Genomic DNA, 16,182 nt, shown 5'->3' with positions numbered 1-16,182 from the left:
GAAGTCACCTGTTGCACCCCTCAGAGCATTTGCACACCTCCTGTCCAGCCTGTACGGATGGATAGGGCAGAGAATGGGCAAAGATGGGACAAACACGGGCAGAACCCGCTTCATGCAGCGGTTTGAGCTCACCGATGCAGGATAGTGGTGTTCAGCCCTGCCTCTGTAGCCTGCTGGATGTGAGACCATCATCTTGAGCTGCTTGTGTGGGAGCACGGCCTGATGGGCTGTGCACTTAGATCAGCTCAGGATGCTTTGTTGGGGGAGCCTGAGTACAAATTCTTTAAAAAGAGCTGCTTGGGAGGTGGGACCCTCTGCCACTGTATCGGCCATTAGCCAGTGAAGGCATCCGCCGATTGCTTCGGAGACCCAGGAAAGGGTTTCCTCACCCAGAGCTGGCTGCCACATCCCCTCCCCTATCTTGAACACACATCATTCATTTGGCTTGTGAAGTTCAGGCCTTTGCACGTGAATCAAAGCGGTCGCCCCTCAGCAGCGCAGAGACCCCCCGCGCAGAGAGGAGCAGCGTTGTGACTGCTGTCACGAGACAGCATGAGCTTGGTGCTGGGTATCGGAGAGGCTCTGCTGCCTCCTCTGCGGCCAGGAGCTGCCATGAGTCACTGGGAAGCAGCGTGGATCTGAAGGGTTTGTTTTTCTTACTCCTGACAATCTGCTTGCTGTGCCCACCCACGGGGGTGCCTCTGCTTAATAGCTGTCCTGATTCCTATATGCTAATTAGTCAGCAAACTCTTTCCTAGGCTTGATTGCTGGTGGGTAAACACAGCAAACCTTTTCAGTGCTTCCAGCCACGAGGGACTGCTGCTGCGGCGGCAAGCCCACCCCTCGCTGGGCTTTGCAACCAGGATCTCTCTGTGCTGTGTTGTTTCCAGCCTCTGCCCTGGATGTCTGCATCTCTCCCTGCCAGCTGGGCCTGTTGCTGCCGCCTCCCCTGCATCAACGGGTTCCCAGCATGCTTTCCAGCTGCACCAGGTTGCTGTCCTCCTCCTACATGGTTGGGCTCTGCTCATTTTACTGCTGGGCACCATCTGCAGCTCCTGGAAACCAGGCCAGCTCTGTTGACCCATGAGGAGCCTGTCCCTTGTATGCCAGCTCTGAACGGGCCCTTGTCTCTGCCATGGGATGCGGGACTGTGCTGTCTACCAAGGGGTAAGGAGGAATTGTTTTCCAGAGATGGTTTTTCAGGGTGGGGTGGCTGTGAATAGTTAACCAAATGGAGGTAATAGCTCAGGATTCCTGTCTTGCATCCAGAGGCTCTACAACCAGTGATGAGCACTTGTATAGGAGCTCTTCTCTGAGGTGTTGCTCCCCATGTAGTGCCTGCAGCCCTCGGGCTCCCTGTCCCATGGATCCCTTTCCACCGGGAGGGGAGCTGAGGGATGGAGACATGACTCCTTTCAGGCCATAGGAGGTAGTTGATTAAGCTGGGATTTGGACCCGAGTCAAACCGTGTACCGTAGCATTGGCTGCAAGCCTGAGAGCCAGTGTGAGGTTCAATCCTTCAGGTGTGTTGCAGAAGAGCTCCAGTGTCACTGGCTGGAGTCCTTCCCTGTCCTGCAGGGCTCGGAAATGTGAATTCCCAAACCTGGAAATCCCCTTGAAAGAAAAAAGAATGAACATCAGTGTGTGAGGCAGGGGGACTGAGACATGTGGTCACTCAGAGTGAATCGGTGGTGCAGAAAAGAGCAGATCTCAAAACCCAGCTCAGGCTGGAGAGAGCCTAAGAATTTAAACAAGGCTTCTCTTTGCTGCTGCAAAGAACAAATCTTCAGCTGAATGTGGCACTTTGGATCTAAGGCTTTGAAGACAGAAGAGTGTTGAAGCTGCTTTTGGTCTGTATTCAGCTCCTGACAACAGGCGAGAAGTGCAACCCCAGACTAGGTTGAGGAGATTATTTGTGGGTGCTCTGTGGCTTTCTGCAGTGTTGTCTTTTTTCTTTCCCTTTTCTGCAGCATTCAACCTGTCCGTGGAGCACAGCATCCTCTGCTGGATCCCTGGCTCACCAAAAATTAAGTGCTTATCTTCTGGAGACGCAGGCCACGAGGCTTTGCAGGTTTTTTCTCAGTCCTGCAGTGGGTGGAGGTCTCCAGCATCCTCTGGCACTATGATGTTCCAGAGGAGAATGGCAGCAGCGGCGTGTGGTGCTGCCTTGAGCTCTGCGAAAGCTTGCGGGGAAAGCTCATCTGCTGGGATCCCTTGTGGCCAGAAATCCATATCGTACTAGCCACATCAAAGGAGACAGGCGTATTTTTTAGCAGTGGTGTCTGAGCCCTCTGCTCCCCTTCGGAGATGGAAGAATTAAGGGAAGGGGAGGTAAAGCTGCCCGGCGGCTGCCAGGCTGGAGAACCGCAGCACCCTTCCCAGCAGGAAAAGGCAGAGCTGATCTGAACTGCCTTCTTGTCTCTATCTCGTGCTGTGTAGTGGTGAAGGTTCCCCCTTTTCTGTGATGCTTCAGGTAGTGGACTTTGACTCTTGTAGCTGAAGGGTAAATGCAAAGGCTCCTCCTGTGCCTGAGTGAAGAACCAGGCTGGCCTGTCTGCTGGGAGCCATTGCAGCTGTATCAGGAGCATCCACGAGTGCAGACTGGCTCTAACTCCTGACATGCCTCTCCCCAGGTCGCAGGACTTTTTTTGGGTGTTAATCTACCAGTTTTTTCTAGGGTGGGGGGAGGCAGAGCTGGAGGAGTCATACGTCTCTCCCCTTTGCCCTTCTGAGCTGGGAAGCCTGGCAGTTCTCCAGCTGTGTGCTGGCACTGTGGCCTCCGTGCCCTGCCATCGTACCAGCTCGGGCTCTGCCTCCCGCCAGCAGGCAGCCCAGAGAGACTTAACATGTTCCATGGGCTTGGGAGGAGGAATGGGGAAATTGGAAGAAGGGACTGGCTGGTTGGAGTGAGGATGTAGGGCAGGAAAGAAAATGGAGTGGTCTGACAGCATGGCTCTGATACTGTTTCTCTCTGGCTCCCAGCTTCATCAAGGACCGCTCCAAGACGCTGCCTATGGAAAGCAAGAAGGCCTCCAGCTTTCACGAGTTTTCCCGCAACACTAGTGATGCCTGGGACATTGGTGATGATGAAGATGAGGACTTCTCTTCCTCCTCTTCTTCTTTACAAACCCTGAAATCTAAAGTGGCCAAGGCCACGGCAGCCCGGGTTCTGGAGAACCACAGTAAGCTGTGGGCGAAACCTGAGTGGGCCCAGTCTGCTCTCAGCGATGTGCCCACCAACTGCAAGGTCATCAAGTCCAGCAGCGAGGCCCAGCTCTCCAGGACAGCTGGTAAGAACCACCCTCAGGAGCAGCCTTGTGCTCTGGCACTCCCCTGACTGACTGCTGAACTCAGCCCCTTGCTGCTACTCGCATCTTACGGGCGAGAAGCTGTGGCAAAGCCTGTAAGCTCAACACAGGCTTTTGCCTCCTTGTAGTATCCTGTACTCTAAGGAGCCATTTCTGGAGGCCTGGCCTTAATGCCTCAGTCTCCTCTGCTGTTCAGTATCCTGCGTACAGGCCCAGAGGATCCTGTGTTCTGGGTGCTAAGGGATTGTGGAGATCTGTTAAGCTCTTGCTTGGGGTTGCTCACTGTCTGCTTCCTTTGTGGCCCAGTGTGCTGCTCTTAGTAAAGGTCTGGATGAGGTCCTGTTGACCCCAGGTCGGGGCAGTTTGGGCAGAGAACTGGGCAGCATCAGCCCCTGCTTGTCGCAGGTAGCCGGCTGCCTGTGCTGTGGAAGTCACCCAGCAGGTCCCTGCTGCCAGCAGGTGGCATTGGCAGCCCATCGCCTCCTCTCTGCGCTAGCAATTAGCTTGATCACTCTTTAGATCAGCAGTGAGCAGAACGGATCTGAAGGTTGGTTCCTGTGGGATTCCCACAGCTCCTTCTGCCTCATCTCCTGTCCCCTTCTGCCCATGGCTTCCCATGGGAAGAGGGAATTCTGATCCTCTGGCAGCCAGGTGTCTGATGCAGGAGGAAGGAAGGGAGGGAGAAATGGGGGGGAAATGATGGAAGAGCCACAACAGATGCCTGTGAACCAGCTGATCCATCAGAGTGGGCCAGCGGTGCTCTGTTTGCTGGAACTGGGGAAGAGAGGGGTGAAATCTGCAGTGGCCAGAAGAGCGAAGTAGGGTTGGAGAGGTGCAGACTCCGTCCCCACCTCACTGCAGCATCTGCTCCTTGCAGAGGACACCTGTGTGTGGACCCCCCTTCAGAAGCAGCAGTCCCTTCCCCTTCAGCCCGTCATTCCGCTTGTCGCCTGAATCTCTGACCAAAACACTTCGGGTGCTCCCCCCATGACACTGAGGGAGAAAACCTTCCCAGAGAAGTTTCGGCAGCTCCTTTTCAGCCACAGCACGGACCTGGGTGAGTGTGGCAAAACGGGGGTGCCTGCGGGTGGGAAGGGGAAGGCAGAGGGGCCCTGCTACCTGCTTCAGGTTGCAATCAGGTCTGCTCTGGTGTGGATGAAATGACTACCTGCAGTTGCTTCAAGCGGAGTAGTTGCACAAACTGCTCTGTTGGCAGATGGTTATGTCCCCCACCAGCCTGTCTGTTAACAGTCTTTCTCCGTCTCACAAATGATGGTTGTGATCACTGGGGGCTGTTGGGCTCTGCATGAGAACTGAGGATCTGGAGGATTGGAGCCCCTGCAGCCAGCAGTCCTGTGCCCAGACTGAGCTGAAAACGTCTCTAGTCCCCTTGCTGCAGACCCACATCCCCTGTCATTGCTAATGTGGAGCCTTCCTGGAGACTCAAGTGTCTCCAGAGCCTGCAGGAGCAGACTGGGCTTTCCTCTCCTTCCGGGTGTAGTGGTGCCTGGATGTGCCTAGGATCTAACCCACTGCCACCACTGTCCATTTGCAGATGAGCTGAGGAAATGCAGCTGGCCCAGTGTGCCCAGAGAGGTCTGGCCTGTGATGTGGCGTCTCCTCTCAGTGAGTACTTGGAGCTGTGATGCAGGAGTCTTGGGGGACTGTGCTGAGCCAGGGACATGTGCTGCTAGACCTTCGTTGTGTCCTGTAACCAGGTTTGCTCATTTTGTATCTGTGCCCAGCCTACGGGTGAGCTGTAGGGTTTTTTTTGGTAGGGGAGTGTAATTAACTACATCCTCTTGGAGCACAAAGCCCAGACTGGTGCTGGGAACGTGTGGTTCCCTCTTGTTCGGGAAACTGAATCCCGTGAAGGTGGGTTGCTCCAAGATCAGTGAAGGTATCAGGGGCTGGGAAAGCCAAATTCCATGAAAGCTCTTTCCCCAGCTCCTGAGTCTCTGTGCCTGATGCTTCCAGGTGCACAGCTGACCGGCAGGATTTCAGGGGGTGGTTTGTGGTGAGGGAAGAGGGTCTGCCCTGACACAGCTTTTCCTGCCACAGGGTTATCTCCCTGCAAACATGGAGCGGCGAAAGCTGAACTTGCAGCACAAGCAGGAGGAGTGCTTCGGCTTCATCCAGCAGTATTACGATTCCTAGGACGAGGAGCACCATCAAGACACCTACTGACAGGTACAAGCCCTCTGCCCGTTGCCTGGCTTTCTGCCTTGGTTATGTCCCTTTGCTCCCTCTAGCTGTAGCTATCAGGAGTCTTCTCCGTGGGGACAGGACACCATGTTTCTGTCTGTCTTCTTACAGGTAGTAGTTTAAGCCTTCCCTAAATCGACCTAATAACTAGAATTCAGACCCCAGCTCTTTCCCAGCTCAGGGCACCTGCCCACGCCTGAGCAGAAGAGACTGGAGATTAAACTGTAGATGATTTTCTCAGTGCAGCTGTCATCTGCAGCCCTCACTGCGCTTGTCAGCATGTGCAGCTCTTGCCTGAGGGGACACTGAGGGGTGGATTCCCCTCTGTTAGCCCGTGAGGAGTTACTGTGCCCCTGGAAAGCACAGCTGGTGTGTGTAACCTACCCTCTCTTCCAGATCCACATCGACATTCCAAGGACCAACCCACCCATCCCCCTCTTCCAGCAGCTGCTCGTCCAGGAGGTAAGAGGGGGAGTGAAGCTCCTGCCCCACATTTGCTGTGGGGTGTGTGTGGGCTTAGACCAGCACTGCCATGAGTGAGTTGGTTTTGCAGGGAAACTTCCCTGGCTGACAGCTCCTGATGTGAATACCTGCTGAAACTTTGTCCCATGTTTCTGAAATCATACTTGGTGCTCAGGAGTGATGAGATCAGCTCTTTTGTAGCGAGATGTAGCCAAGAATTGGTAAAAGACCTGAAGCATTTGTTTTGAGACAAGTTCAAGGTGTTTGAACCGGAGGAGATCAGTTGTGTTTTGCTATGAAACCTCTTTTGTGTGAAGCAGAATGTGGGAAATGCGGGCAGGGAAGGGTTTGAGAGGTGGCCAGGAGGTGTGAGGAGCATCTGTGCTCTTTAGAAATGAGCTCAGGGTGTGTGTATATGTCAGAGCACGGTGCCCTGGGGCTGGGCAGTCTGGCAATAATGCACTGGTTGTTGGGGGGAGGCTGCTCTCTTGGGAACTATCCCGACCCGTGATGTTTTGCCAGATGAACTGTGCTGATAACAGATAGCAGCCTTGGCTTTCCACGTGATGCTCAGCAAGGTGTGCTGCTCTGCTAATGGGCAGCCCTGCCCTATGGGTGGAAGGGTCTTAAGCCACCTGGATCTTGAAAAGTTGGGTCTGCACTTCTTCAAACAGAGGCTTTGAGGAGCCTGGGCTGCTTTGTTCTGTGAAGTGTGGGCTGGCCTGTGTGGGGGATCTGTGGATCATACCCGAGTCTCTCCTAGGACTTGCATGCTTCTTATCTCACCAGTATTGCTGCAGAAAAGCCTGTCAGCGCGTGATCTCCGCTCCCTGAGCTTAGCAGTTATGCTTTTCTGCCTTTCCTTTGTGCACAGCTAATGCAGGTACCTACTTTCCCTCATTCTTCCCTAGATCTTTGACAGAATCCTGTTTATCTGGGCCATTCGACACCCAGCCAGCGGCTGTGTGCAGGGAATCAATGACCTGGTCACTCCATTCTTTGTTGTGTTCCTCTCTGAGTATGTTGGTAAGTCACTTTTGCTCTTTGAAGCACGGTGCTGCCTCTTGACCACAGTGTTTGAAATGGTGTGAAGCACTGGCATCAGACAGGTTTGTCTTGCTGGAGGGGATGATGTGTGTGTTCTTCCTTCAGCGCCAGCTGAAGATGCCTCTTGACCTCTTACTGTATCTGTGCTGCCTGGTTGAATTGAGTTCAGTTTCATAACCTTGCTGAGCTCCACGGAAGTTGAAGTGCTAAGGGTGGATTTGCATTTGAATGTATTTAACATCCTCACAGTTTGGAGGAGAATGGTGTCTTTTAGGCGCTGAGGGAATTTAGGCTAAGCTCTGATATACAGAGTTGGGGGAGGGGAGGGTCTTGCTCTCAAAGCCTGCCTTGGACCTAGTTCTTGCTCTAGAAGGAGTGAGTGAAGTATAAAGAGACCCTGCTGAGAATGTAAACTAAACTCTTTAGATAAAGGTTCATGTCCCGTGCTGCTAATACAGGTGTGTTTCTCAAGCTGAGAGTTTCAGAAAGCAAATTGACTTCTCCCTGCTGCTTTTGGCTTTCTTGTCAGCCAGTTGCTTTTAGCTGGAGATCAAGTAATTTCCACCCATAGTGTTTTTATTCTTTCTCCAGCTCTAGCTGAGTTTTGGGATTGCTGTTAATGCTGGGATGCCATAATCCCAGGGGCTCTTACTTTTCACTGTACATAGAAGGAAAAAGGAATTTGTAAGACTATATTAGTGACAGAGACATTTTGTTGAACAAATATTTTTAAGGTCTGATCCAAAGCTTGTTGAAGTCAGCAGCAGGCTTCCGCTATCTAGCTGAGGCTTTGGAAGCTAGTACTGACCTGCCTCTTCCGAGGGCGTTGCGAAGAGGAAAGCCACCTCAGTTTCCACTCTGGCAGCCGGTGTGATCAGGATTGATCCCTCAGAAGTGCTGTTGCTCCTCACGGCCTGAAGGAGAAGGCACAAAATGTGGCCCTGCTGCCAGCTGGAGGGAATTCCCTTTCCTGGGAGGTCAGGAGCCTCTTGGGTAAGGTCTGAGCAGGTTCCCTTTGAGTGTCTTCTGTGCCTTATTCCTTAAGCGGCATTGGTGACACTGAGTCCTGGCAGAGGCTGGTTGCTCAGGATCGATTTATTGGGTTAGAAGTGGAGCTGTGCGTGGTGAGTTCTCCATGCAAGAAGGGAGCTGGTCTGAAGCATCAGAGCTGCCTGTGGGTAGCTGGTGTGGCTTCTTGCAGTCCTGTACCGTGTTGAGTGTTGGGGCTCACATCTCTCTGCATGTGGCTGCAGAGTTCATGCTGCATCGGACGTGTCCCTCTCTTGCTGGGGCTGTGCTTCTTGCTGTCTTCCAGGGCTCTCTTCACCCCTGACTGAAGCTTCGTCTCTGAATGTGGCCTTCCTGTTTCCAGCTGTGTCTGAAACTTGTGTTGGAGGAAAAAAACCCTCTGCATGAGACCCGCTGAGTTGAATTTGGCCAAGCAACATCATGGATCCCTCTTTTGTCCCCAGAGACTGGGATTCAAAGCCAGTCTTGAGGTCCAGTGGCTACCTGCTCCCTGGTCTGGCTATGTAGCAGTCAGAGTTTAAGGGCAAGATCAGTAATTGCCTTGAATGTACGTGCGAAAGAACTGGCAGTGCTCAGTGCCATGTAACCCCTTTTGCAACAGGATTGAAGTCACTGGTTTGGAGCATTGGCTCTTCTCTACAGCTGCCTTTGGCTGAAGAGGCCCCTGAAGAGCTGGTGCTGGGCAGGGTCTGGAATACTATCATGCTGAAAGGTGTTCATCTGTATATCTTCCCTTCCACCCAGAGAACTCCTTAAGGCCAGCATGTAATTTTGCAAACATTCAATCCCTTCTGTAAGTGGCTGCATGCTGTACACATCTTGTCTTTTTGATTATGATGCTGGTTTAGACTGTATATGTCCTTTCACGTCCAGGAGACTGAATCTGTGTGGTTTTGCTTAGAGAATAATAATTTTTAAAGTTAAAGAATAATTCTGGTTTTAAACCCTTTTAATTTTATCCTTTCTCCCCCCAGAACATGATTATTTTTAAAGGTAATATAGCTCACAAGGTTCTAGGGACTGGGTGGTTTAAAGGAACAGTTACAGAAGCTAAACCTTTACTTCCCAAGTTGCTGTCTCAATTCCCATTCACGTATTAGTGAGCAATGTTGCCATCTGACAGCTGCCTGCAGCTCTCATCAAAATGAGATGGTGGTACAAGTCCAGTCCTCGAGGCTGAAGGGAAACCGGAGGGAAGCAAAAAGAAAATAAGCCCCTCTAATCTGTCCTGCACGTTGGGACCCTGTGGGCACCCTTGGCTGAGTGCTAAGAACGGAGATGGGAGATGCACATGTGGCGTGCTCTGCCTGGAAAGGCTCCTTATCGCGGTGAGTAAACTCACCAGTGCTTTGCAGGTCAGGGTGTGACTCATGCTCCAAGGTGCTTCTCAGCATGAAGGACCCAACTAGCCAAATGGGAATCTTAAAATGTGGTGGACGCCGCGTGCTTTCTGTTAGCTGAGAGATGTGTACCTGGTGGGTCAATTTTCTTTGAAAATACTCATGTTTAAAGAAGTCTGTAATTTCTGCAAAACCACGTACTATTGCTTTGGCATTCCTGAAAGTCCTTACGTCTTCCAAGTGTAACACACTTCAAGGCTTTGCAGGAATAAGGAAACAAAATATGACCTCTTAGATGAATCAGCTCCTACCTTTGCAGAGACCACAACAACCCCCAGCAGCACTACAGGCTTGGGGAGGAGTGGCTGGAGAGCTGCCAGTCAGAGAGGGACCTGGGGGTGTTGATTGACAGCCAGCTAAACATGAGCCAGCAGTGTGCCCAGGTGGCCAAGAAGGCCAATGGCATCCTGGCTTGTATCAGAAATAGTGTGGCCAGCAGGGACGGGGAAGTGATTTTACCCCTGTACTCAGCACTGGTGAGGCCGCACCTCGATTACTGTGTTCAGTTTTGGGCCCCTCACTACAAAAAGGACATTGAATTACTCGAGCGTGTCCAGAGAAGGGCAACGAAGCTGGTGAAGGGTCTGGAGCACATGTCGTACGAGGAGCGGCTGAGGGAACTGGGGTTGTTTAGTCTGGAGAAGAGGAGGCTGAGGGGAGACCTCATCGCCCTCTACAGCTACCTGAAAGGAGGTTGCAGAGAGCTGGGGATGAGCCTCTTTAACCAAGTAATTAGTGATAGGACAAGAGGTAATGGCCTCAAGTTGCACCAGGGAAGGTTTAGACTAGATATTAGGAAGCATTTCTTTACAGAACGGGTTGTTGGGCGTTGGAATGGGCTGCCCAGGGAGGTGGTGGAGTCCCCATCCCTGGAGGTATTTAAGAGTAGGGTCACCATAGTGCTGAGGGATATGGTGTAGTTGGGATCTGTCAGTGTTAGGTTAACAGTTGGACTAGATGATCTTCAAGGTCCTTTCCAACCTAGATGATTCTGTGACAATAGCAGATCCATAGATCGATACAGTGCTAATGTGGTGTCATTATAAGCCCACATGTTACCTCCAGAACTTGCCTGTAATCAGAATATTGCTGATTTCATACCTTGATTTCAAGTCACTAAAAAGCTGCATAGGCCCTCTAGGGGATAAGAAGATTGGAAAGGAAAGACTGGAATGGGCAACACAGGGAAAATAATCAGTGATGCCTGAGTTCCAGGAAACAGACACTCTCCTGGGAAAAAGTCTTTTCAATCACTTATAGTTACAGCTGTCCACTGATGACCCCAGGGCCAGGGTGAGACATTAGATTAAGACCATCAGGTGTGCTGGATGGCACAACCTGGCTGATTTAATGAGTTGTTCTATAGGTATTATAACTGATGTGAATTAATCTCTTCACTGCATGACTGGATCTCATTGTTAGAAGTCACGTTGCCTGCTCTGGCAGATGGTGCAGCCTGGTAGATCAGCTCAGCAAGCAAGACTAAGCCACTGGAAAGTCTTTTCTTAGGCGGAGTTGTGGTTCTACCTGCTACTTAAATACTAATCCATTCTTTCTCTAATTTGTGAGGGTGGTATGGGGATGCTGCCCAATCTTCAGAGACGAACAAAATGAGAGTTTTTACAGTGTTGGTCTCCTCTGAGTGAAAAAACAGAGCAGAAGAGCCCACCTCACATGGAGTTTGCCCATCTCCTTACTCCTGTGTTCTCACAAGTTTTATGTAGAGATACACAATTCACATGCCAGCTGTCCCTTGTGAATGGTTAGTGGCAAATGCAACTCACCCCAGATAAGCACTCCTGATATTTCCTTCTTGTGCTAGCTCTGTCCTCACACAGGAAAGGCCAAACATGGCACCTCTCATATGCACAGGAGGGTTTGGGAGAGGAGGGATCCGCAGTCAGTGTTGGGAACGAGAGGTGTTGGATGAGACCAAGAAGTTGAGGACATGCCTTTTTAGTCAACTTACAGTCCTACTATAACATCAGCAGACCCTGATGAAAGGGTAAAAAAAGCAAGGGGGTTGACTTTTGCACTGTCAGTTCAGACTCTGTTCAGGAAGCTGAACATATTTTATAAAATATGCCTGTGTAGGTACTTAAGCACGTTGGAATATATTGGGCTTGGTTAGTGCTAAAAGTACCTTCTTGATTCTTTGTTACCTTTGTTCTCATTAGAAAGTAATTGATGAGTTTGTCTTTGAAGGGTGAGGCTCACCTGATAATTTTGCAGCATTTAGACAGCTTTGTGGCTAGTTGCCTTTTTTCAAGGCCAGTAGGAGGATATGAAACACATTGATTGATGTGTAACTCAGGGTGAGGCACCAGAATCAAGTCAAGAAGGCAAACTGGAGAGCTAAGTTGCTATTATACTTCATGTATCAAATATTCTTCTCAAAAACAAAAGGCATTAGACATGAACAGGACAAATGTCTGTACTGTCACACCATGCACAGGTTAAATTCTTCCTCTTCACATGTTCTGTTTAATAAAGTTGATTAAATTAGTTTCAGACATCTTGGAAGCCATGGAAAGATGAAGAGCAGCAAACAGATGAGATGTTCAGGAGAAACTCACTTTCTATATCTGACTTTGAGGTTGCCCCATACTAATGGCATTTCTCTGCCTTATGTTCCTTCTGAAAAATTCATTAATTCAGATCACTTTTTTAGTAAAAGCTTTTGTCTCAGAAGACATAAAACCTCTGCACTGAGCCTGTGCAAGAAGTAGTCTATTCTCTTTGCCTGTTACAATATAACCCTCTTGCCTTGCAGCTTCTGTACTTGCAATGCTGGACAGTTTCAGGAAGAAAAAGTAGAGATGTCCCAAACTCAGTGATTAACACACATTTTCCCAGCACTGCTTACACTGAAATCACTGATAGGTTTTGGAGTTAGCGTTGCACTGGTGTAGCAGGATCCCATTAGAGCTCTTGCCCTAATGCCCGATTCACATTTTTAAGGCACTCCCAAGGAGTTAGAGAAGCAAGCAATAATTCGTTGAGCTGCCTGCCATAAGCCAGCTGAGGCTGGCCCATAGGTGAAAACCAAGGCACCAGATCATCCAGTAAAAATTGGATGGCCTGGGATGTGGTGGGAAACCCAGTTGACTAATTTAGGCTAGATACCTAAATCTTGGATGGCTCATGTTAGGAGACACAAGGCCTGTGTGGGTTCTTATGTGTTGGCCTAACCAGTTTCATACCAGAGTAATTCAGTTTGTCTGTGCAGGTGTGAGAGGAGAATGAGGCCTTTTAAATAGGTAGAGATTTGTAAACATGGAGTATAAAATAGGTGCTCTCTTGTGGCTTTTAATTGCCCTGTTAGTTCTGTGTGCTGCTTGAATGCTTCATTGAAGGCTTTTAATAGTTACAAAAGACATCACCTCTGATAAGAGTGAGACTAAATACGATGCCTGCTACACTGTAGAGTAAGAGCTTGTGGCCTCTGTCCTTGTTACTTGCACTTCAAAACTTTCACTTCACTATTTTCAAAGGAACATTGTGTGAACTTAGCAAAAACCTGACTTCAATTTGAGTTTTTAAATTTAAGTTTGCGGCAAGATGTGCTTAAACTTGTTATAAATGCAGCAAAGTAAGGAACAGGTTTTTTCTAATTCTTTTCAAAGGCATGACTGTGTGTGCTGAGTTGATCATGTCAGGAAAGGGAGTCAAACTTCAGCTGGTGGAGGTGGCCTCATTTTCTCAGAGGTAAGAGGTTTCAGAAGTCTCTTGTCCCCTGGCAGGGATGGGGAGAGGTGCCTGATCTAATGCTGACAGTTCTCTACATTCCTACACATACCATCAGTCTCACTCTTTTTTCATCTGGGCCTTTTACACAGCACTATCAGGGAAAGAAGCATTACTTTCAGTGAAAAATGTGTTTGTGAAAACGTAAATTATCAGCAGGCTGCAGGTATAGCTTGCTCTCCTCTAAAACTAATTGTAACTCATCTTTATTTAGCACTTGACATTGTCCATTTAATTCAGCACTGAAGTTTTATACAGGTTTCTAAAGCATCGCTTACCGTTTCATTATCTGACTTCAACAGCAAAAGATGACATAGGTGAGCTATGTTTAACTCAAAAGAAGCAATAAAAGAACATATGCTTATTAAGCAGTAATAGAGGAATCCTACTAAGCTCTTTCTAAAATTGTTTCCCAAACTAGAAGTATGCATTCTTCCAATAAGTGTTGGGTACTCTTTTCCCAGAAGGAGCCAGTTAGTATTTATTATCAACATTAATGTGGCTGAGAGATATGTTGGCCAGTGACAGGTTGCAGTATGAGCAAAGTAGTTTTGAAATGTAGTTATGTATCTTTCTTCCACTTGGATTAAGATTTCCTAACCTGAATTTATCTGAAGAAAAATTGACAGAGCAATCAGACTAACTGTGGGTGAATCTTGCACAGAAAACACAACCAGGAGTTTATACAAAAGTCTACTGAGATCTGTGTTAAGAAATTGTGTTTTTTCTGAGCTTTTACCATTTTGAGAAAATTGAAAATTATATTTATTATCCATTCAAATGAAGAGTTAGTGATCTGAGATACAACTGTTTTATAAAGCCTATTAAATTACGTAGTTGTACACAGACTTTGTGCTAATATGTATTAATATGCCCTGTAGTATCTGGAAAAGTAATGAAATAGTTGTTTCTGAATTGTCAACTCTGTGCTAACATGTGTTGTAAACCCCTTCTTTTTATCCAGAAACAAAATTTCCTGTGCAATACTATTTTTTTTCCTTTTTTTTTCTTTTTTTTCTGGAAGGAAGAATTAATGGACCGTTCAGAAGGAAACAATCTCTGCGAGGAAAGATGCAAATCAGTCATCTGTGAGACATGGCTGATGTCCCCACGCAGTCTCTTGTGCTGTGCAGCCTACAGGGGATGGAAGAATACCCCTCTCTGCTGGGCTGCTTCATCCTGAGGAAGGCAGTTTGCCATTGCCTGCCGGGGGGAGTTGTCTCCCCTCCTATCCTACCCCTCAGACTAGTACTGTCCCTCTGTTTGTCTTGCTCTCCAGCGTACTCCAGGCTCAAAATGAAAGGCAAGGAAAATGTTAGAGGAGAAGACTCACTGGGGGCAGAGAGAGCACCTGGAGAGACCAGGGACTGACAGAAATGTCAGTGGCTGTAATAACCACTCAGGATTCACAGACTGCTTAACAGGAGTGCAGAAAAAGTATGTGCAAAAGACGAAGTTTGCCCCTTTCTCCGTGAAGTGCAGGTGAGCTGACAGTTGTAAAAAAATCGCAGAAGTTCTTGAGAAGAAGGAAAAATGTCTGAGTGGTTTTGAGAAAATGGTTATACTGGTCTTGGGACAGCAGGATGACTCTCCTGCTACAGACTGCTGGTTCAGGAGCAAAACCTACATAAGCTGTGATAAGCTTATCCTGCTCCACCTCTGCTGGGCCCACTCCTGCGAGAGCTGGATGGTGTGATCATGAGCATTTGTGTCCTGGACACATGTAATGCAAAGAGCTCTTCTGCAGATAGAGGCAGATGACTGTAGATTTCAAGGGAACAAATTTATTTCTTTGCTCTTCCAGTTTATTGCAGTGGTAGCCATCAGATAACTATTGCCTCAAGTTTTTAAACATCAGACTCATCACCTTTCAATCTGGAGCAGTCCACTGTGACACTACAGGGGTTTTTTTGTTAATCTCTACATTCCTCCACTGTCATCCATTTGTGAACCACCATTCCCATAATGGCTGTGGCTGTTTTAGTAGAGTTTCAGAAGGCTTTAGTAAAAAGTATATACTAGGTGTTTTTTTAAAGGCTCTTTAAAACCCCATCTAGCCTGGAAAGATGCTCTGGCGTGGGGCCCTCAGGAGGACTGCAGGCAATTGCTATCTCTCAGCTTGCTTATGAGCTCAGCCAGTTTTTCTCTCCTCAGCTGCTGGTCAGGGAAATAGTCATGACTTTATTTCCCTTCACTTGTATTTGCAGCAGTTCTACATAAGACTGTAAACTCCATGGGATGCATGCTGTCTTTTACACCCTCACAAAAGCTTGGCTATCTGAGTGTGGGCTGGAAAACAACGTACATACTATGAGCGGTCCAGACCGAGGGGCCTCACTGTAACAGGCTGCAGCTGTGTTGAAGGACACTTGCAAGGTCAAGGAAGATTAAGAAACTGTGTGCGTAGCCAAAAGATAAAGAAGTTGGACTGTTGAAAACAGGATGCCTACCTCGTAGGAGAGCAGCGCGTGGACACCACACCGCGACCAATCATAGAGGGCAAAGGGGCGCGTGGACAAGTAGCTTTAGCCTATTAGCAATAAGATAGCAGCGCCTGGGCTTTGTGATAGTGTATAAATTGCTGTGTAGCCTTTAATAAAGTGGCATCAACTTGATCACCTTGGTCGTGTAAGTTGTGTCCGGGACATCCGCAGGGACCCGCAGAGCCTTATCCAAAATACGTGGGGCTTGTACCCTGGGAGTAGGGACCCTCTCGTCGGAGCTCTCCCGAGCAAGAGAAGACGGCTCCGAGGGCAGAAGCGGCCGTAGCAGACGCGGCCCCGGCGCCTGGGAAGACGCGCGCGCAATCGTCGGGACTCTCGCCCTGATCAGGTGAGCGGCTGGGGAGGAGATGGGGTCCGCGCTAAGCAAAGAAGAAGCGGCAGTGGTTAAGCTCCTCCAACACACACTCTCTAAGACAGGATTATCTGATGATGAGGGGAACCTGAGGAAGTTGCTGTTGTGGGCTCGGCAGCACGGATTAA

General features: G+C 49.0%; 1 pseudogene; it reads left to right on the top strand.

Annotated features, from left to right (window-relative positions):
* The first annotated feature begins 222 nt into the window (after nucleotides 1–222).
* On the top strand, nucleotides 223–13,186 carry LOC141940024 (TBC1 domain family member 22B-like; annotated as a pseudogene).
* Nucleotides 13,187–16,182: the final 2,996 nt, after the last annotated feature.

This window comes from Strix uralensis, chromosome 2 (genome assembly GCF_047716275.1).
Source record: "Strix uralensis isolate ZFMK-TIS-50842 chromosome 2, bStrUra1, whole genome shotgun sequence".
NCBI classification, from domain to species: Eukaryota; Metazoa; Chordata; class Aves; order Strigiformes; family Strigidae; genus Strix; species Strix uralensis.
Note: the sequence above shows the minus strand (reverse complement) of the source record. Positions and strands in the feature narration are given on the sequence as shown.